This window comes from Pogoniulus pusillus, chromosome Z (genome assembly GCF_015220805.1).
Source record: "Pogoniulus pusillus isolate bPogPus1 chromosome Z, bPogPus1.pri, whole genome shotgun sequence".
In the NCBI taxonomy this organism is placed as follows: Eukaryota; Metazoa; Chordata; class Aves; order Piciformes; family Lybiidae; genus Pogoniulus; species Pogoniulus pusillus.
The window spans coordinates 65,025,513-65,046,965 of NC_087309.1; the positions used below are offsets into that span (position 1 = coordinate 65,025,513).

Genomic DNA, 21,453 nt, shown 5'->3' on the forward strand with positions numbered 1-21,453 from the left:
CTCCAACTTTGTTGGATGTTACCCAGACTTCATGAACTTGAGCTCAATTCCTTGCACTTAGTGCATTCACCACTGGCAATTCCAAATCTGTTGTAACTGTCATTTTAATAAATTAAGCCTATCAGTTGTTTTAACCTTCTGAACCTCTGTCAGTACAAGTGCTTATGGGGGCACTAGAAAAGAGGCATGCAGTAATTTTGCCAGCCAGATTCAGTAAGAGTCTCAGGGATTTGAGATAGGCAAATTCAGGAATCTTAGCTGTAACACGACACCAGGTGTAGAACTTTGTACTTTTCCTTGTTGAACTTCTTGGGGCTTTTGCCTTGGTAGACTATGACCCCAGGCTAATGCAGGGAGAATCAAGTCATGAGGAGAGTTTTGGGTGCCACTGCAGCAAAGCTGCACACAGCACTGCAGACTGGTGTGACAGCAGAGCCCCAGGTTATGAGGCAGTGTAGAACATGGAGGAGAACAGGCCTGGACCGTTAAGCAGTGGAGCAGATGCTAGGCCTGGATTGCCCATGGCTAGAAGCATCTGCTCTTGGACCAGGTGCAGAGTTGCAGGCCTAGAACAATTGCCTTTGCAGTGGAAAATGGAATAGTGCCTGGCATGTGCTGAAGGACCCCTCAGCATTAACATCCCAGCCCTTCCCCTCCAAAAAAACCAACAACAAAAAAAAACCCCAAACCCAAACACCTAAATGGGGTGATGACATCTGCACTGTTAGTGGATTTCATGCATTTATTTTATTTGGATAGCTTGATTTGGGGGGCTGGGAGCACTTGAAGTTTGGTGCATGCCCCAGCATTATGGCTTCGTTGCAAATGGGCATCACCCAAGGAATTCTCCAGAGTTATAGCCTGATAGCCTCTTGCTGGCTGGAAAGTGGTCAGAGCTGCTGGTCCCCCACTTTGGGGGTTGCCATTGTGCCCCAAGAATTCTGAGCGTAACTGTAGTCCAAAGCAGGCTCCTTGTGAGGCTCTTCTTGCTCCACATGGAGGGAAATCGAAAGAGAGCAGTGTCTGCTAAGACTTCCACCAGTGGCAGCAGATGATGCTCCTGGGAGCTTATCCATGATGGATCTTACAGGTACATTGGAGGCCAACATATGCATATTGCATGAATGCTGCTATGCAGTTTTGGAGGGAGAACCTCAGCATCTGGGCTTGCAGCTCTGTATCCATGCCAGGATTGGTCAAGATAGTCACTACAGCTGCCTCTGAAAATCTGGTGGCAAATACCTCCTACAGCTCCTTATGCAAATATCTCCTACAGCTCCAGGCCTGCAGGGTCTGGAAGAACACTGGGTGTTTCCAAAAATGGTTCACCCAGTTTAGGGGCCCATAGGATGCCTGAGTGTCCCTTCTGCAGCCCACCATTGGGCAACTATGTTTCTGGGAGTTCCTCCCATGTGGCAGATAATAATAATGTCACTGACAGTGTAATGACATGCTCCACATAGTCATCACCCACCTGCACCAAGTAGGATCTTTCTTTTGCAGAGGTGGCACTCAGGCATGCTCTCAGCCTACTGCAGGATGTACAGATAGCTGAACTGGTGGAGGTATAACATCATGTAGTTAGCCAGCTGCTCAGGCATATGAGACAGCAGTTTCTCCATCTCTGTGTCCATGCTTTCCACATGCTGCAGTGGGCTGTGGGTAGTTGGGGATGTTTAATTGCTCCCTGTCACTGGCATTGCAGTAGCTGATGTCATGCTGAAAATGAAGAGAGGCCACTGTCACTGACTGGTACAGGGAGGGGTGGAAGAAATGTTCAGTTCCCTTAAGAAGGAAACCCTCCCTGTTCCCCAGGGTGAGGTTTCCCCACCCAGCTCACCTCTGCTGTGGCAATCATGCCTCTTGGTTGCCCTGACTTCCTGAACCAGGCAGAGCTGGGGAAAATCCTGATGGGATGGTTACATCCTTCCCTCAGAGATGCCACAGTCCACCACTTGAAGATATCAGAGATCATCCTTTGGAGATATTAAAACCCATCACCTGGGGACTTAATGGTGACAAAGCCCATTGCTCTGGAACATCACCAAGCGTCACTTGGCCCCAGCACATGCATGTGAGCTTACCACAGCGCAACTGCCTGCTCCATGCCACATCTCATCTTGTGCCCTGCATCATTGTTTCACACCAATCACTAAGGCTTCAGCCATGTCTTCCCAGGGGCGTCACATTCCTCTGGCAGTGGGAGATGTCTCCATGCACGTATGGCAGAGGGATAACACCTTGTGCTCCCTGTGTTACATTTGCTCCTTCAATACTCCAGGGTGGATGCCAGTAGACTCCATGGCGTTACAAATATTTAACAGAAAATTTAGATTAAATGCCCTCCTGGCCTCTCCATGCTCAGGCACGCCCCTCTGAAGCTGTCTATACCACTACAGCTTTGCACCGAACACTGTTCAGATAAGAACCACAAATGAAGTGAGCAGCTCCGTTTGGGCAGATGACTGAAATTACCTGCTAACAGCCCTTTCTAACGTTTCTTACTGTTACAAACCAACACCTCACAGCAGCCGAAGATGGGTTACAGGCCAGTGCCAGAAAGGCACATCACTGCACAGATCCTTAACTCTCCTCTCGCCGTTTGGAAGGGCACGCTGGTTCTGCTGCCTCTCTCTCACGAGCAGCTCCCCCACCGCCGTCGCTGGGCTCAAGCAAGCACCCAAGCGCCCAGGCCGAGTCCAGACCTGCCTCTAACGCAGTCTCACCCCACCCCCAGCAGCCGCCGCCTGCGGGCGCCCCCTGTCCGCAGCAGCGGCGCCGGGCGCGCCCGGGCCCCCTTCCCTGCCCCACCGCCGCCGCCTCCTTTGGGGCGGGGCCCGGGCCCGCCTGTAAGGCGTGTGCGGCGGAGAAAGTAACATGGTGGCCTCTTCCTCCCGAAAGACAGGCGGTGGCGCGTCCGGCGGCTCCTGAGGAGGAGGCGGGAGCGGGGACAAATTCCGGGCCGAGAGCGCCGCGACAAGGAGACGGACGCGGAAAGCGTGGTGGTTCCTGCCGGCAGGAAAGCCGGCAGCAGGTGAGAGATCACGGGAAGGAGGCAGGCAGAGAGGGGGCCTGACAGGCGGGGAGTGGGCGCTGGTCCTGATGCCTCGTCCGGTTTCCACCGACCCCTCCTCGGGGCGCGGCAGGAAGCCGCCACTCCAGCAGGGACCCTTCAACTTCCCCCGGCCTCTTATGTCCTCTTCTACCACTTGGGAGGAACTTCCCTCCTCGCTGGAGAGGGAAGGAGGTTCAGGGTGTGCCTTGGCGCGGAGTGGGTCCCTGGGAATCCCTCCCTGCCCTGGTAATTTCCGCACTGGTGCTGCCCTTTAACAGGCGCCGCGCGGGAGCAGGAGGGCGGAGGAGCTTTCCGACGTCAGAAATCACTATGATTATTGCGAGGTTCCCTGCTCCCAGCCTCTGGGGTTCTTTCTCGGGGGGCGCTAGGCTCTCCGGGCGGCGCTCGGCCTGCTGCGGCCGCCGGCGGAGTGACGCGGGGGAAGGCACAGGTGGCCGGAGCTGCAGGTGACTCCCCGGGCAGCTCCTTCCTTCATTTCACAATTTTTCTCTCCCTTTCCATGCTCCGACTCCTCCCCTAAGCTCTGGCGTCAGCAAATTTAACCCCTGAAAGGGAATGGTGGCGACGCCAGCTGAGCTCCCGGGTGGTGCTCACTGCGTTTACAGCGAGGTGTTAGCGTTTCTGCGCTGTCGGGGCTTACGCTTCTCTGTTCCGAAACGGAGGTCATGGACGGCGAAGTGTCATGGCATTTAGAAAGGTGTTTGAATTCCAGGGGTCGTCCCTCTCCGCCCCGCAGCCCAGAGAGGAAGGCACCGTTGCTAATAATCATGCTATGTTTTGAAAGCAGATCGCATCAGTGAGATGTTATAACACTTAGGCGTTTAGTATGCAGATTTTTTTTTAAAGGGAAAGCTAGAGCCATAGCTTTCAGTCAGCCTGTACTGTATGAGTTGATAATCTGCAGCAGTGGAAAAAATAGGAAACTCAGAAGCTTTACATGTGATGTAAGATAACTAACCGTGCTGTTAATGCCAAACAAGAGCAGACTGACGTGTCCGAGTTCAACATACTGTTGATGCTGTAGTCTCAGAAAAGTTGAAAAAAATATGCAAAAAATAAAGTTATATTAAATCTAAATTAAATGCTTGTTATATATTAGTCTTTTCAGTGCATTTTTCTCTTTTGGTGTTAAGATCAAGCATATTGAAAACACGATCAGTTGTACTGACTTCAAACATAATGTCTGCAGCTAAACTTTTAGGACTACATGAGGGCAGAAAAATACTTGCCTTTAGACTTAAGTTTGGGTTAAAAGTTAAGGTAATAAATGATGTCTGTGCTCTTTGGGGAGAAAAAGAGTGATGGAATGCAAATTACTTCATGCCTGTTTGGAAAACGAAATTATTTTTATTTGCATTTTTTTTGTGAAGAAGAGTCATGACCAAAGTTAAGTAACTAACCAGACTGCCAGTCAGACTAGCATATGTGTTTCAAAGGCTTAACAGAAAAGAGACAAACTCAAAAAAAAAGTAAAAATCAGAGCTGTTAGATAGCTTAGGAATGTTTTTATTGTAAATATGACTGTAAGTCTTCTTGAAGAATTAATTTTTTAAATAACTGTCTGAGTGGCTGCTTTCTACCACCTCAGTGCATATGAAATGTTAATATTGTGTTCTGAGTAGCACAATAAAAGGGTTCAAGAGAAATAAAAAATGAAAGTACTAGCTTGTCTACCTGATTTCTGTATTAAAATGGTTATTAGCACACATAGACACTACTGCTAAAATTTCAGGTTTGGGAGTTATTTTTTTTTTAAATCTTATGGATAAAGATGGGCATTTTTTTAAATACTTATGGATAAATATAGTATTACATTTGATTGTTCTTCTTAGTTTAAGGTTTGGTTCTCTATGGGCTAAAGTAAACTTGATGAGATTTTTCGAGAGAATATCTTGCATGTTTGTTTTCTTATTTGAAGATTGTGTGTAATATTTCTTCCTGATCAACTTTTTTTTTTTTTTTTAAATTAAAACCATCTGAATCAAAATTTGGGTGTTGAAATGGTGGTATAGATGACATCCCTATGACTCTACGTGTATAAATTTCCATTTGGAGTAGCAGTGCTGTGTATTGTTCAGATACGAGTATTGAAATAGTGTCTTTTAAAGCTTGGTTCTTTTCTTAGGGTTGCTGTTGACCAGTGGATAATTGAATTTGGAATTTAACCTCAGTATGCTTTAAGGACATATAAGTTCTAGTAATAGTCTTCATGCACATGTCTGAATATGCTTAAAAGTAAAACAGGAAAAAGTTACCAGCAGAATGGAGTAGAAAGGTTTATTGTCAAAGGAAGGTTAGATAGTATTTTGTCTGTGATATAAGATGAGATGTTGTCTTAAGTTTTCAGATAAATTTCAATGCTGGCCATAGACAGAGAGTGAAAACAGGCATGTTCCGTGGTCTTTTTACTCTTTTTTTCTCTTACCAATGTGTTAGCCTTCAGGCTGATACAACAGCAAAAAGCACCTGTATCTTCTAAATCTGGCATATTTTTGTTTAAGAATAGCTCTACAAATCTGTCTGGCAGACCTATTTTTTTGCTGTACTTGCTAGTTATTCCAAGACAAGGATTGCCCACCTTTAGTGTGCTGCATTTTTTGAACGATATTCAGGATCATGAATATTTTAATTAATGTAGGTGACTGCTAAAATAGTTTTTGGGGATCATAGTCAAGGTTATTAAATTTCTTCCCATGTGACTTGCCAGACAGTGCTTATTCAAATCTCTGTGCAGCATGAGGCCTGATTTCTTATCTCCTTTTGAGCTTTTGTCTCGCTACAAAAATTATCCCTTTCAAAATTCTTGCCCTTGGTTATGCCAAAATTTGGTGCTTCTTCTTTTCTGATGGATAAAACAGTACTGTTGGAAATACTCCACAGCCCTGATAGTAATAGAGTTTTGGCTGGTTTTATTCTGCCGATTTGTGGAGATAAAGGCTCACAACTCTGACCTCTGTGCAAATGGTTGTTAGAAGAGATGTGAGTTAGTTCGAGACTTTCTGGACTGCAACATAGGTCCTGGTGGAGCATGACTGTGTCATGTTCAGTTATTCTTGTGTCTGCATCTGTCACAAAGTGTGCTTATACAGATTTACTTACTCTAAAGTTTCAGGATTACAGTTACACCACGCTATGCATTCCAGGCTGGAATAGAACAGAAAGTGTGTCTTTGTTAATGTCTCACTTCAGTACTTTTTTTCTGCTTAAAGGCTCTTCAAGGGTATAAATGTGGTCCTGAGGTTTATTGTTGGCTTTGGCAGACAGGAAACTTGCAGACAGTTTTCAAGGTAGCAAAGATTAGAATGACATTATCTGTTTATGCACGGGACTCTTTATTTTCATGGTTTTTTGAACGGCACTGAACTCAAGGTTAATGATACAGAGAGCAGTAAAAACCTACCCAAGGTTTCTTGCCTAAAGATTGGCTTGCATGTCTTTTTGCTGTGATTCAGTTAAATGCATTGAGTCTGTTTTTCCTTATTTTGCTTTTATTCTCACGTCTTGTGACATTTCAGTTCCCTTCCATTGGTCTCAAAACCTCTCTAAAGAGACTTGGTGCTTTTCAAGTATCAACCCAGATTCTCTGTTTTTCTATCTAAAAGATGTTAAAAGTAGTGTAAATCAGGGACTGGCTTTCAAATTGTCATACAGTTTCTGGCTGCAAAAGCTGAGTTTACAGTTACAAGTCTCTGAAGCAGCAGAAACTTTCTTCATCTTAAAAGTGTTTTTCAGTTGTGAAAGACTTACAACTCTGCTACAAAGCTTAGCCATTTTTCACCAGAGAGGCAAGGAACCTCATGTTTTTACTTTCAGAGCTTGAACTGAAGTCTAGCCACTTCAGTGCTTCTCTTCCCGTTTGCAAGTCATTCATGTTGACATTGTGTGACTGCTGAAAGCAAGGCATTTTTCGGGAGCTTTGGTGTTGGTTTTTGGTTGGTTGGTTGTTTTTCTTTCCTTTTTCCCTCTTGGGCAACTCGGTGCTGCTACTGCTTGTGTCACATAACATGGCTCCAAGCGTCTTTGTTAGTCTCTTGGAAAGAAACTATATGCTCACCCAGATAAGAAACCTGGCATAGGTAGAAGTCTTGCCAGTAAGATATGCTCCATCTGCGTCTAAGTAATGTGTAAACTATGTCTTTCTGATTTAAGAAGGAATAAAGGCTTATTGAATTTGGGAGAAAGAAAACAACAATTAAACTGTAGTTGCCTAGGAGCAGCATATGAAGAAAAAAAAACAAGCACTCAATGTTTCAAGAGAAGCAAGAAATCAGGGCAGCTATAGCTATGCAGTTAAACCCTGAAACTTCCACAGATGTCCATCTCAGTCAAAGAGAAAGTTATAGAAAGGAAAATATAGGATAAACTTCTGAATCACGGCAACAAGTGATTCAGTCAGTTACTCTAATCATTGAATGAGATGATTGCAAAATGTGGAAACTGGTGTGGCTAGTTCTCAACAGCTGATCAGCAAGCCATCCTTAGAAGTAATAGCAGTAGCTCACCTAGAGTTGGAAGTTGCTTATACCTATGCTTTCATTGTTTTCTTGGTGCTTGAGTTCTTGCAGTAACATTTTAAGTCATGAATGACCCTAATGAGAGCACAGTCTGATAGGTGCCTAGCTGTAACAGGCAGAAAATGGTTGTGTTTGCAGGTAATATGCATGTAAGTGCAGTCAGATATATACAGTATCTTTTGCAGGTCGCTTAAAACAAGTAATGAAAAATAAGCTGTATATTTGGCAGAGGAACTACTTGCAAGGATGTGGATAGCCTGGCCAGCCTGAGATATGTTTAATGTATGTAAAATGTATGTGTCTTGTACCTTTTAAGCTTATGAATGGGAGCAGCGTGCCTCTTACTGGTCACATAAGACACTATGCATTAAAAACCAGTTTGCTAACTGCACAAACATGTTACTGTTTTCTCAAAATTGTGACAAAACCAGTAAAGCAAGCCTACATGCCTCCTGCACAATGTTGACTTGATGTGAGTTCTTGACGTTAGAATCATCAGTCTTGATTTTTCTTGACCTTAAATTCTTGCATGGTCTTGGAATCTTGGGGATGCATCCTTACCTGCCTCTCCTACCCCCTGTTTTTGCTGTGTTTTTTTCCCTTTTAGTTAGGCCTTAGGCTTTAAGCAATCATTCTTCCTGTGTAGGACTGCTTGTTCTGTTACCTAAAGTACAAGTATATCACTAAGTTTTCCAGTAATAAAAAACTGTATACACAATCTTGAAGTTCTACTGGTGTAAGAAAATCACAATTAATGAACAGAACAGACTTTGCAAATGAAAAAAGTGTTCTAATGGTGGTAGTAAACTTAACACAATATTCACTTGCTTATAGCAGAACACTTCCATGTTTCTGGAAAGCAGAATTCTCCTGTGTGTTCTTGGCTATGCTGATACAGTTTTTCGATGAATAAACCAAACCTACATGATGGTAGGTGTAAAAGAAGGAGTATGTTGTTCAGGATGGGTACACCAAGTAGAGAGTTCACTGTTGAAAAAAAGGCACCATGTCACCTGTGCTTTCCTAAAAAGGCTGTGTAATTTCAAACTTTAATACATGTACTTCGTTGCATTTGTGCTTTGAACTTTTTTTTTTAGGCATCTTCTAAGAAAGCCTTAACTCCTTTGGGTTATGATGACTCATTCACTGTGAATGTAATGACTAATGTGACATTTCATTTTATTATAAAGAAAGCAGAACTAATCTGGCACGAAGATATTTATAGTTTTTTATTCTGTTGGATTTGGATATACATTGTATGCACTGTTAATCTCACACCCTCTCCTTCTGAGTCTCTTTGATCTAACCCATTATGCTAGAGGAGAAAGAATCTTCTTTAGTAAGTCACTCTAATTTTAAACTATTCTTCTAGATGTATTAATAGACAGACGATGCACAAATCTGAGAAGGAAAACTGCTTTGAGCCTGAAATGCTTAACTGTCTCTCCTACCTTTGAAAAAAATCTCGTGTTTAACTGAACTGGTATGCATTCTGAATTGAATGTCTAAGTCAAAGTACTTTGAATTTGAGTTGTCCAGGATGGGAAGTGACTGGATGCTCCATATGTATCCCTTCTCTTTTTATACCTGTGTGGTATATTCATGCTGCCCTAGACCTGGTAAAAAATGACAGAGGAAAGAAAAAAGAAAAAAGCACAGACAAAAGCAAGGAAGAGTGTAAAGCATTAATACTATTATTGAGGGCTTTGTAATGATCTTTTTTTTGAGCAAGGACTGGAATGCTGGTAGCCCACCTCTCAGGTATGTCTTCTGACTGCGTTACTGTCATCTCAGTTGCCTCTTCCCAGAGCCAGTTTAAGTGGAGCAGTGTTCCACTGTACCAGGAGATTGAGTGCTGGCATACTTTTAATTTTTTTACAGAGGTGAAACTGTGAATGTCACTCCACTCTGTGCAGAGACATGAACTCATGAGTCTCAAACATTTTGTGCATGCTGCAGCAGCTTTAGGTAGAGTGACAGGACCATGCTGCTGTGCAAGTCTTGTGGAAACAAATCTTGGAAAATATGTCTGTTTAAATCTATACACAATTCAATAAAAGATGAGATCAGTCCTCTAAATAAGTTGAATTAATACATTCCTAGATGGTTAAATTGTAAATATTCATATTGTGCTTCAGGAAACTGTGTTTTTCATTTCTAATGCAAAAAAATCATGATGTGTCAAAACATTATGTAAAAAAAAAAACACCATAAAAACATATATGAAGATGTGACGAATTATGCAAAATGAATAATCTGTGTTAATTTTGATATGCTGGCGACTGTTAATAACTATGAAAACTGTTTACTAACATTAAAACTCACCAGAAAACTTATTCACAAGGTTCAAAACTCACAGTTTGGAAATTTATACACTCAGGGAACAGGCAAAACTAGATCACTTATTTGTTAAAATGACAAAAGCAACTATTATACTGGAAGAGGCTTTTAAGTATTTACTCACTAAGTATAAATCAGATGGTACCCAAAGCACATGGAGTTGGATTTTCCCAGGCTCTTTTCTCAGGAAGCTGGGAGTCTATAGCATAGTCTCTGACCTGGTCCTCTGGATGATCTGTGTATCTCCAAGACTTCCCATCTTGGCAGGAGACTTGCAGAGGGGCAGGCAGGATGCAATGTGGTGTGCAGTCTTGGCACAATGTCACGCTGGCTATGAAGGCCAATCATGTGCAGGCATTTAGAGCCTGTTCCTGATAAGCTCTCCAGACAAATTCAGGATGCTGCCTGCTTATCCCTTTTATCAATATCCATCCCGAGACTAATGGGGCATTGGACATAGATTAGCCAATCAGAATGGCACTTTACCAAGCTTCACCATATTAGGTGAATATTATTCAGCCTCCCCTCCCATGGTTGCCGCCCCCAGCACAGAAGGAGGGGGAGCAGGGGAACATGTCTGAGCAAGCCAGGGCATGGATAAGCCCGTGTTTGGCCTATCAGGCCTACCACAACAGAAGAGTATTTTACATAGCAAGACAAATGCATGGCACTGCAGAGAAGAGGCAGCCTAGAAAATTCCTAGAGTGCATGGAGGATAGCTTCTTATCCTGGCTGTTACCTGAGCCTACTGGGGGTGCAGCCCTGCTTGACCTGCTGCTCACAAATAGAGAAGGGCTGGTGGGAGATGTGGTGGTCAGAGGCTGCCTGGGGTCCAGTGACCATGAAATTATAAAGTTTTCAATATATGGTGAATCCAGGAGGGGCATCAACAAAACCTCTGCACTGAAGTTCCAGAGGGCAGACTTTGGCATATTTAACTATGAAAATTCCTTGGGAAACAGCCCTTAAAAACAAAGGGGTCCAAGAAGGCTGGACCTACTTCAAGAAAGAACTCTTGAAGGTGCCAGAAGGCGAGCTTACAAGGGAGATGACTGAACTGGATGGGCAAGGAGCTACTAAAGGAATTAAAGGGGGAAAAAAGGCGTATGACCTTTGGAAAAAAGGGGAAGTATCCCAGGAAGAGTTTAAGGATGTTGCTAGGTCTTGTAGGAAAAAAAAATAGAGAAGCAAAAGTCCATTTAGGACATGGGCTGACCACTGCTGTTAAGGAGAATAAAAAGTGTTTCTGCAAATATATCAGTGGCAAAAGAGGGGGCAAGGACAACCTCCACTCTTTTTTGGATAAGGAGGGGAATACAGTCACAAAATATGAGGAAAAGACAAAAGTACTTAACACCTTCTGTGCCTCAATCTTCAATAATGGGACAGGTGGTCTTCAGGACAGCTGGCCTCCTGAACTGGCAGATGGATTGTTTAGCCTGGAGAAGAGGAGGCTCAGGGGTGACCTTATTGCTGTCTACAACTACCTCAAGGGTGGTTGTGGCCAGGAGGAGGTTGCTCTCTTCTCTCAGGTGGCCAGCGCCAGAACAAGAGAACACAGCCTCAAGCTACACTGAGGGAAATTTAGGCTTGAGGTGAGGAGAAAGTTCTTCCCTGAGAGAGTCATTTACTACTGGAATGGGCTGCCCGGGGAGGTGGTGGAGTCGCCGTCCCTGGAGCTGTTCAAGGCAGGATTGGACGTGGCACTTGGTGCCATGGTCTAGCCTTGAGCTCTGTGGTAAAGGGTTGGACTTGATGATCTGTGAGGTCTCTTCCAACCTTGGTGATACTGTGATACTGTGATGGAGCCAGGGGCCAGTATTGTCCTCCTGTAATCCAGAAGGAATCAGTAAAGGACCTGCTGAGCCACTTGAATCCCCACAAGTCTGTGGAACCAGATGGGATCCATCCAAGGGTGCTGAAAGAGCTGGCAGATGAGCCGGCCAAGCTGCTCTCTGTCATTTAGCAACAGTCCCTGATGACTGGGAGCTGGCCAATGTGATGCCCATCCACAAGAAGGGCTGGAAAGAGGAACTGGGAAATTACAGACCTGTCAACCTGACCTCACTGCCAGGCAAGGTCATGGAAAAGGTCATTTCGAGTGCCATCACAAAGCATTAAAAGATGTGTCATGTTAAACTTCACATGTACTTACCATCTTCTGAGTCATAAAGCCTCCTGACAGATAATTTCAGGCTCACTATCTTTTGACAGCTTTTAATGTTTGAGGAAAGTATTGACACGTGTCTTTGTAAGTATGATTATGTTGATGATTATCATTATTTGCTTTACAAGTTCATATAAAATGCAACATACTTTTAATATTCAAATGATATATGACATACATTGAGAAAATTAAGATATGAGCTTTGGTGAATTCAGATGCTCAATTGTGAACATACATTATATACACACATATATATATTTATAATCATAGAATGGTTTAGGTTGGAAGGGACCTCAAGGATCATCCAGTTCCAACCCCTTGCCATAGGCAGGGACACCTCCCACTAGAACAGGTTGCTGAAGGCCTCGTCCAAGCTGGCCTTGAACACCTCCAGGGATGGAGCATCCACAACCTCCCTGGGCAGCCTGTTCCAGTGTTTCACCACCATCACTGTAAATAACTTCTTCCTAACATCTATTTTAAATCTCCTCTCTTCGAGTTTAAACCCATTACCCCTCATTCTGTCATTACAAGACCTTGTAAATTGTCTCTTCCCCAGCCTTCCTGTAGGTCCCCTTGTTCCAGTGAGTTCTCTGGGACTAGGGAATGCTCTCACACATGAGTACCCCCCTCTGGGTACAGTTTCAATACTTTCATTATAGCTTAAGCACTAAAACCATCACAAGAAAGGTATAGACACAATGCCTATGGATCACCTGCTACAGCCATGGGGAGAAACTACAGTGCTGAATACAATGACATGACAAACAATCCCAAATAACTGTATTGATCTGTGGGCAGGCTATACTCATCCTATCTCCCAGGCCAGCAGAGCTCCCAAGATGTGTAGATAGCAGTGCTGGTCGGCTGCTGTCTCAGAAGGTAGGCGTCCCCACCGGGAACCACACCATCATGGTGGTAAGCTTGGTGCCGCTCCAACTCCCCTACCCACGCTCTCAGTTTATATCTGCTCAGAATTCTGTGATGTATGTCCAGTGTGTCCCAGAATTCCGAACCAAGGAGAGCCAAACTCCTACTTTATTTTGGGATACCATCTTTCCCTACTGCTTATGTGCATACCTGCAAGCCCTGCTTCCCCCAGATCTTATCTGTAGTAACCTAGTGATTATCGGCTTGTTGTAACTTCTGGTCACACACACAAGGTAACTCTTCCCTCTTACATTCCACCCTGTTATCAGACGTAGACGACGGCTGATAAGGCATAACCTTAACACTAAATGCTTGAATTGTTTGGTCAGTGGTATTTTGCATGCTAGCTAAAATACATAGCAGAATACAAATAAAACATATACAAATAAGTCCCATTCCCCTTCCCTACTGCTGTAATTTCGTCCTGCTCAGCGGCAGTCCAGTCAGGCATGCCGAGAAAGGGTTAGCTGCTGAATCAAGGCCCAAGCAGAGGTGAGAATAATCAGTTGCATTGGCTTGTGCCAGCCACACAGTCTGTTTTGGTGCTACTTGCCAAAGCCAAGAAACACTGCATCTGTGGAGAAAAAATTGGAGAAGGACAGAGTTGTCAGCCCCTCCCCCCCTCCTTTTTTTTTTTTCCCAAGTCCATGGCAATCACGACATGCAGTCCCAATTTAGATGTCTTCTGGTTGCATATACATGCAGTCAGTCTCAGAGCAATCATAGCATGTGATCAGCTGTACATTAATTGACTTCCAGCTTGTAGGCACAGCTGTCCCTGCAGTTAGCCTTCATTTGGCCATCCTCAGTGAAGGCAGGGGACTTAAGGTGCGTGGGACTTCTGCCAACCACAGGCTGCTTAGCCTGTTCACCCCGCTGTTTGGCTTTCTGCATAACAGAGAAATCCATCCCTCATGTCAAGGTCCGTTACGGCATATGCCTCCACCACTCAGCGCCTGTTGGGTTGCAGCCAGCAGTGGAGCTAGAAGGTCTTCTGGGTGGCAGGCACAGCGGCCAATCCAGTCTTGCCCTTGATAATGGTGGGAGGTACTCCGTCAGCCCAAGTCCTTTCACCTGGTGTCCATGCAGAGCCTCATCTGCCTGATCAGGTGACAAATGGTCATCATGGCAAGGCAGAAGCAGATCTGTGTGGGCAGAATAACCACAATAGGGTGTGTCAGTCTGTTCCCAAAGGTACCAGTGGCTGCAGGGTTCCATGAGGTGCTTTGCCCATGCAAATTGCTACATTGTCAGCAGAGATGTTTGTGGTACCAGGTCGAGGAATTAGTGTTTCCAGGATACGGCTTGTCTTTCCTGGCTGGTACCCTCTGAAGACCTGTAGATGGCAGAACACAAGCACAGCCCTTCCTACGCTAACAAATCTGGGTCCTTTCCAGGCTGGATCTCCCTGCACAATGTATCCAGAGAATCCCCTCTTGTCTCGTAATTCCTGCTCTGTGCCTTAGTTTTTTCAAGGCACTAAATGCCATTGTAGATCTCCTGAAATAGTGATGATAACTGCATGGGAATCATTTTGGCCTATGGCTTCAGCCTTCACAAGGGGCTGCCTTGGGGCAGTGTCCTGTACACAACTTCCAGTTGCCTCACCATTGTGATTCTGCTGTGGTGGCATATAGGCAACATATACTAGTTCCAACAAAGGATTTGGGCTAAGAATAATTAGGTGTTCAGTGCCATCCACATACTGTTGGCAGTTGGCTGGCTTGGATAAGATTTAACGGGATTAGTATTCTGATACCACCACACAGTCCAAGAGCCAATAGTCTGATTGTAATTTCTGGGGAAAAAAACAAGATGAAATACCACAGTATACAGCAAAAAGAACAAGTAACCTATGAGGTCACAAACAACTTAATCAAAGTAAAAGCTATCCAAACTTATTTCAGCTACAATATTTCATAATATCATAGTATCATCAGGGTTGGAAGAGACCTCACAGATCATCAAGTCCAACCCTTTACCACAGAGCTCAAGGCTAGACCATGGCACCAAGTGCCACGTCCTATCCTGCCTTGAACTGCCCCAGGGACAGCGACTCCATCACCTCCCCAGGCAGCCCATTCCAGTGTCCAATGACTCTCTCAGTGAAGAACTTTCTCCTCACCTCAAGCCTAAATTTCCCCTGGTGCAGCTTGAGGCTGTGTCCTCTCATTCTGGTGCTGGCCACCTGAGAGAAGAGAGCAACCTCCTCCTGGCCACAACCTCCCCTCAGGTAGTTGTAGACAGCAATAAGGTCACCCCTGAGCCTCCTCTTCTCCAGGCTAAACAATCCCAGCTCCCTCAGCCTCTCCTCATAGGGCTGTGCTCGAGGCCTCTCACCAGCCTCATTGCCCTTCTCTGGACACGCTCAAGCACCTCAATGTCCCTCCTAAACTGGGGGGCCCAGAACTGAACACAGGACTCAAGGTGTGGTCTAACCAGTGCAGAGTACAGGGGCAGAATGACCTCCCTGCTCCTGCTGACCACACCATTCCTGATGCAGGCCAGGATGCCACTGGCTCCCTTGGCCACCTGGGCACACTGCTGGCTCATGTTCAGACAGGTATCAATCAGCACCCCCAGATCCCTCTCTGTCTGGCTGCTCTCCAGCCACTCCGACCCTAGCCTGTATCTCTGCATGGGGTTGTTGTAGCCAAAGTGCAGCACCCTGCACTTGGAGCTATTGAACCCTATCCCATTGGACTCTGCCCATCTGTCCAGGTGGTCAAGGTCCCGCTGCAGAGCCCTTCTGCCTTCCAACTCAGTCACATCTGCCCCCAGCTTGGTGTCATCTGCAACCATCATTCGTATTATTGTTGGGATTGTCTATTCATATTAGTCACAAGCACATTGTTCTATACTATTCTATTACTTATCCACTATTACTCATCATCAATTATTGCAGTTGTTTCTTACTTACAATATTTTATCATCGTGACTTCTTTTTTCCTTTTTTTGTAATTAGGAAACAAAGCTGTAAAACTCCATACAGCTCCTGCACACTGTGAAAACTGTGAGCAAGAGGGAAAGATGAGAAAGCAGGGGAAGAGTTAGGGAAAACCAGGCTGGTGCTCCTTGAGACAAGTACGACAGAAATGGGGGAGAGGAAGAGTTCTGTGCAGCTGCCAGCCATTGCTTGCTTATCTGTAATTTTGCCTGCTGGCAGTAAGTAGGGCTCTGTGCCCCTGGGGTAAACGTATGAAAGTGAACTGAATTCCATTCCACAAAAAAGCAAACTGATCCTGCCTATCTTCAGGAATGGGAATAGGGAAGAAGGCATTGGCAATGTCGATGACTGTGTACCATGGGCCAGGACATGTTTGAATTTGATGGATAAGATCTACTGCTGCTGGAATGGCAGCAGTAATCCCGGGAGTGACTTGATTTACTCCCCTGTAGTCAACAAACAGTTGCCAAGTGCCATCTGATTCTCTGACTGGCCAAATAGGGGAATTGTAAGGTGAGTGGGAGTATGTTATGACTCCTGCTTGCAGCAGATCTGGAGTGGTGGAATGAATTTCTCCCTTCCTCTCATGTATTTTGTACTGCTTCAAGTACACTACTTTGATACAGTGGGGGATTGGTGGTGCTTCTGCTATTTCTCCCACTTGTATGACTCTACAGGCCCAGCAAGTGCTATTGGAGGCCCATTGTTGCTCATTTAGTTCTAACTCCAGTCACTGGGGAATGTGAATCCCTAAAATATACTCATGGGTTTGTGCAATCATGACCGTATACATTCTCCATACTTTATCTGCAATTTGCATCTTCAAGAATATGAGCACTTCTGAAATAGGTTGATCCCCCAGTCCCCAAATAGGAGCAGCTGAGGGAGCTGGGGTTGTTTAGCCTGGAGAAGAGGAGGCTCAGGACTAATCTCATTGCTGTCTACAACTACCTGAAGGGGCATTGTAGCCAGGTGGGGGGTGGCCTCTTCTCCTAGGCAACCAGCAATAGAACAAGGGGACACAGTCTCAAATTGTGCTGGGGAAAGTATAGGCTGGATGTTAGGAGGAAGTTCTTGACAGAGGAAGTGATTTCCCATTGGAATGGGTTGCCCAGGGAGGTGGTGGAGGCACCGTGCCTGGAGGTGTTCAAGAAAAGACTGGATGAGGCACTTAGTGCCATGGTCTAGTTGACTGGATAGGGCTGCGTGCTAGGTTTGACTGGATGATCTTGGAGGTCTCTTCCAACCTGGTTGATTCTATGATTCTATGATTCTATGATTCTGTCCTCCTCTTCAGATTAAAAAGCCCCAGGTCTCTCAGCCTTTGCTCATAAGGCAGTGCTCCAGTCCCTTAGTTATCCTTCTAGCCCCTCCTTGAAATTTTTCAAGTAGATTCCTGTCCATCTTAAACTGGGGAGCCCAGAACTGGATGCAGTATTCCATGTGAGGCCTCCCTAGGGCTGAGTAGAGGGGAAGGAGAACCTCCCTTGATCTGCTGGACACACTCTTAATGCGCCCCACGATACCATTGGCCTTGGCCACTGTGGGAAGCTTTCTCCTGCAACGAGGTATGGAATGTAAACATCAGGCCCTGTGAGGCTCCAAGGACCCTTCCCCTCACAGGCCCTCATGTTTACATTCCATACCTCGTTGCAGGAGAAAGCTTCCCACAGGCCACAAGGGCACATTACTGTCCGGCAGAGAACTTGTTGTGCACAAGGGCTCTCAGGTCCTTCTCCACGGTGCTGCTCTCTAGCAGATCACCTCATAACCTGTACTGGTGCAGTTTATTATTCCTTCACAGATGCAGGAGTCTGCACTTATCTTTGTTGAACCTCATTAGGTTCCTCTGAGCCCAGCTCTCCTGTCTATCTCACTGAATGGCTGCACCACCAAGCCTCAAAGTTGGTATCTTCAGCAAACTTGCTGAGTAAACTCTTCCGCTCATCAGTGTCCTTGATGAAGATGTCGAACAGGGCTGGACCCAGCACTGATCCCTGGGAGACTCTACTAGTCCCCCCACTAGTCTCCAACTAGACTTAGCACCATTGATTGTTCTTTAGAAGAGACATGGGAAGCATTCATTGACAGTTACTGTGCTTTCTTTGATGGCCGTGATCCATTTCTCTTAACAGAGCCTTTACCTACGAATAGAAAGAGTGGCTTGGATACTAAGCAGAGAGCTTTCCTTTAGAAACTTCTGCTAAAATATTTGACAGTATATAAAACAAGAAAGTTAAGGGCCAAAGTTTTGAGGAACTATATTCCTGCATAAACTTTTTATATGTGATTTGTTTGTCATAGCACTACTGTGAGGTGGCTTGCAATGAGTGATGTAGAGGAGTTGCTTGAAGGCCTAGTCTACACTTTTTTTCTTTTTTTGCATTTGCTGCAGATGTGCTGATACAAACTTCATAGCAGAACTGTGCTGCAAATCAAGATCATGGTGTGCTTGGTACAGCATAAAGATCAAAAAGTTTCTTCTGTAAGATTATCACTAGTGCAATGTAGGACCAAAAGCATGAATATTCTAAATTCTGTCAGGAGCATGGTTTGGAATTTTTAAAGCTGTCTTGGCAGAACAGAGTTTCTTAGTGAGGAGTTGGCAAGAGGATTAAAAGAAAGACTTCTGAAGTGTTAATAAACTCCACCCAAGCTTGAAATACAGCCAAGAAAGAACAAAAATGCTGACATGAGAGCGAGTCACTTGAGACTGATGTTATAGGCCAACCAGAAATGGGAGCCATCCTCTTGACAGCCAGGAAAGGTCTTCATTGGAGTGGGGGTAGACTGTGATGCTCTGAATGTTTTGATGAAACAGCCTGTGTTTTATGTGTTAAGGCTGTCAGTGGAGAGACCTAGAAAGAAGAATGCCTTCTCCCTGCAGAGTGGTGGGTTGGTTTTGGGTGGGGATTTGTTTGTTGGGGGGGGGGGAGCTTGTTTGTTTGTGGTTTTGTTTTGTTCTGTTGTTTTGTTTTGTGTTGCTTTGTTCTCAAAAGATAAAAGTGAGGAAAATATTTTTTGTCAAAAGCAGTGAATGGGTTTACCACTCTGGATTTGTGAAGCCCTTAGGAAATTATTTCAAGAGGCATGTGGCTGATTGTATTTTAGGCAGCTGACAAAAACAGGAGCATGATTCTGTGATCTAGGAAATTTCTGTCACTGGAGATTCTGGCAAAACAATCCCTAATACTTAACTATTTCATTGCTAAATATTGCAATGAGGAAAAAATAATCTCAAATTCCTACAACTTCTTCTAAGAACCTCTCCAGTGGATTTGAAACAGAACATAATCTCTCCTTTGACCTCTCAAAATCAAAGCAAAATCCAAGCAGGAAAGAAAGAGCACAAAAAAACCCAAACAAACAAACAAACCCTAAATAACCCTACAAAAAGTAATTTAGGAGATTTGGGCTCCCAGAAGGCCCTGGAGCACTAGTCTAGTGTGTCTTTGGCTTTTTCTTCACCGTTTTATTTTTGTTTCAGGCTACTGTATTTGGCCTTGTTCCAGTGGAGTTTCCAGTTACAGATAGAGTTCTCTAACAAAGGATGTTTTTAGGGCTGCAGATGTTTCACTTGTTACATAATACTGAGCATAGCTAACCTTTAAAGCTTGCAGCTGGAGCAGCAAATGCATTTTGTGAAGTACCTTCCTTGCTCTGAGAAATAATAATTATTACTAGTTATTATCACTTGATTTTCTCTCAGACTGTTTGCTTTTCAGCCTCTGAAGTACTTGTTGTCTTCTGTTATGTGAAAGAACAGTTTGGGTAAAATACTGATGAAAGAAGGTTAAACTGGCTTATTAAATGAGTGTAAATGGAGTGCTTGCTGATTATCACTCGTCCTATAACACATGTTTTCCATTTCCGTTTTCTGTCCTGAGCAATAGAGCTTAATTTCTGGTACCAAACTTGGCTTCATTGATTCCAGCTGCTTGTCACTTCAGGATTTGTTTATTAGTCTCTCATACCTGTAAGTGCTGCAGATTTTTATAGCATTGGGTGATTAGAAAGGACTATACAATAGGAAAACATGAGCTGCTGAATATAGTAAAGGTAGTCTGGAGTGGGTTTTTTCTATTTTTTTTTTCCTCCTCTTAGGATTTTTGTAAGGAGCATTTTCATGCTTGTGGTCATTGTGGATCAGAGTCCATTAGCCTTGTGATATTTTCAGTTATTTATAACTCACAAATTGCCGCTCAAATTGCAATTCCAGAACTTTGCTTTCAAAAGCTTTGTTGTGTTTGATAGAAGCATTATATCATAAAATTGTTTCCTCACTGTTTTGCAGCAGTGATTTTGCTGACAATCAGAAAAAAATCTGACGGACTGAAAGCAGGGTTTTGTTTTTGAAGACAGAATCTTGAATTGCTAGTACTTTGGGTTTGTGTCTTTTCTGCATATTTCCAGTTTATTAAATGTAAAGCTGAAAATTTGTAAATAGTTTCCTCCTTTAATATTTTTTACTCAAGAAAACCAAGAAATACAGAATCACAGAATTAACCAGATTAGAAAAGACTTCTAGGATCATCGAATCCAACCTTTCACCTAACCCTTCTAATTAACTAAACCGTGGCACCAAGTGCGTCATCCAGCCTCCTTTTAAACACCCCCAGGGATGGTGACTCCACCACCTCCCTGGGCAGCCCATTCCAATGGGCAATCACTCTTTCCTTAAGGAACTTCTTCCTAGTGTCCAGCCTAAACCCACCCTGATGCAGCCTGAGGCTGTGTCCTTTTGTTCTGTCACTGGGAATTGTATACAGGACAGAAAAACGTATGAAGTAAAAATAAAGTTCAGAATAATAGAAAACAGCATTTTGTTTAAAGGCAAAATTACTTCAAAATATTCTGCATTTGTTTTCAAAACAGTTCTGAAAAGCTGTAACACTTCTCAGTTACAAAATTGTTAAGTGCCAAGATATATATTCCTTACAAAATTTCAGTATCACGACGACACTGGATTTGCAAAAGCTTGTTTATTTCTTCACCTTCTGTTCTTCGTATGAGGTACACTACTGCATTAGTGCAAAGCCCGCAGTTTGAAATTGAAAATGGTATGTATGTTGGAAAAATACAGGCACTTGCCTCCCATTACATGAATGATATGTTTGTTAGTGGCCCTCATAAAAAATCAATGCAGTATACTGAAAATATTGGCAACAGGTCCTCAGAGAAAGATACACCAAGATGGTATTTTATGATATACCAAGATGGTTATCACAGTATCACGCAGTATCACAGTATCACCAAGGTTGGAAGAGACCTCATAGATCATCAAGTCCAACCCTTTACCACAATTACAGTATCACAGTATCATCAGGGTTGGAAGAGACCTCACAGATCATCAAGTCCAACCCTTTACCACAGAGCTCAAGATCTGTATACAATCTGTAAACGATCCTTTAATACAATGTGATGGTTTGGATGTTACCCATGCCCTCACACTTTGGAAAATCACCCAGACTAGACTCAG

The 21,453-nt window shown here is 44.1% G+C and overlaps 1 protein-coding gene across 1 annotated transcript in view; it reads left to right on the forward strand.

Moving 5' to 3' along the window:
- The first annotated feature begins 2,795 nt into the window (after window positions 1-2,795).
- The window catches only part of DENND4C (DENN domain containing 4C), an 84,787-nt gene continuing 66,129 nt past the window's right edge, over window positions 2,796-21,453 (forward strand). The window contains exon 1 of the mRNA XM_064140703.1: window positions 2,796-3,034. The gene's annotated coding sequence lies outside the window, so the exon portion shown is untranslated. The remainder of the gene's footprint in view (window positions 3,035-21,453) is intronic.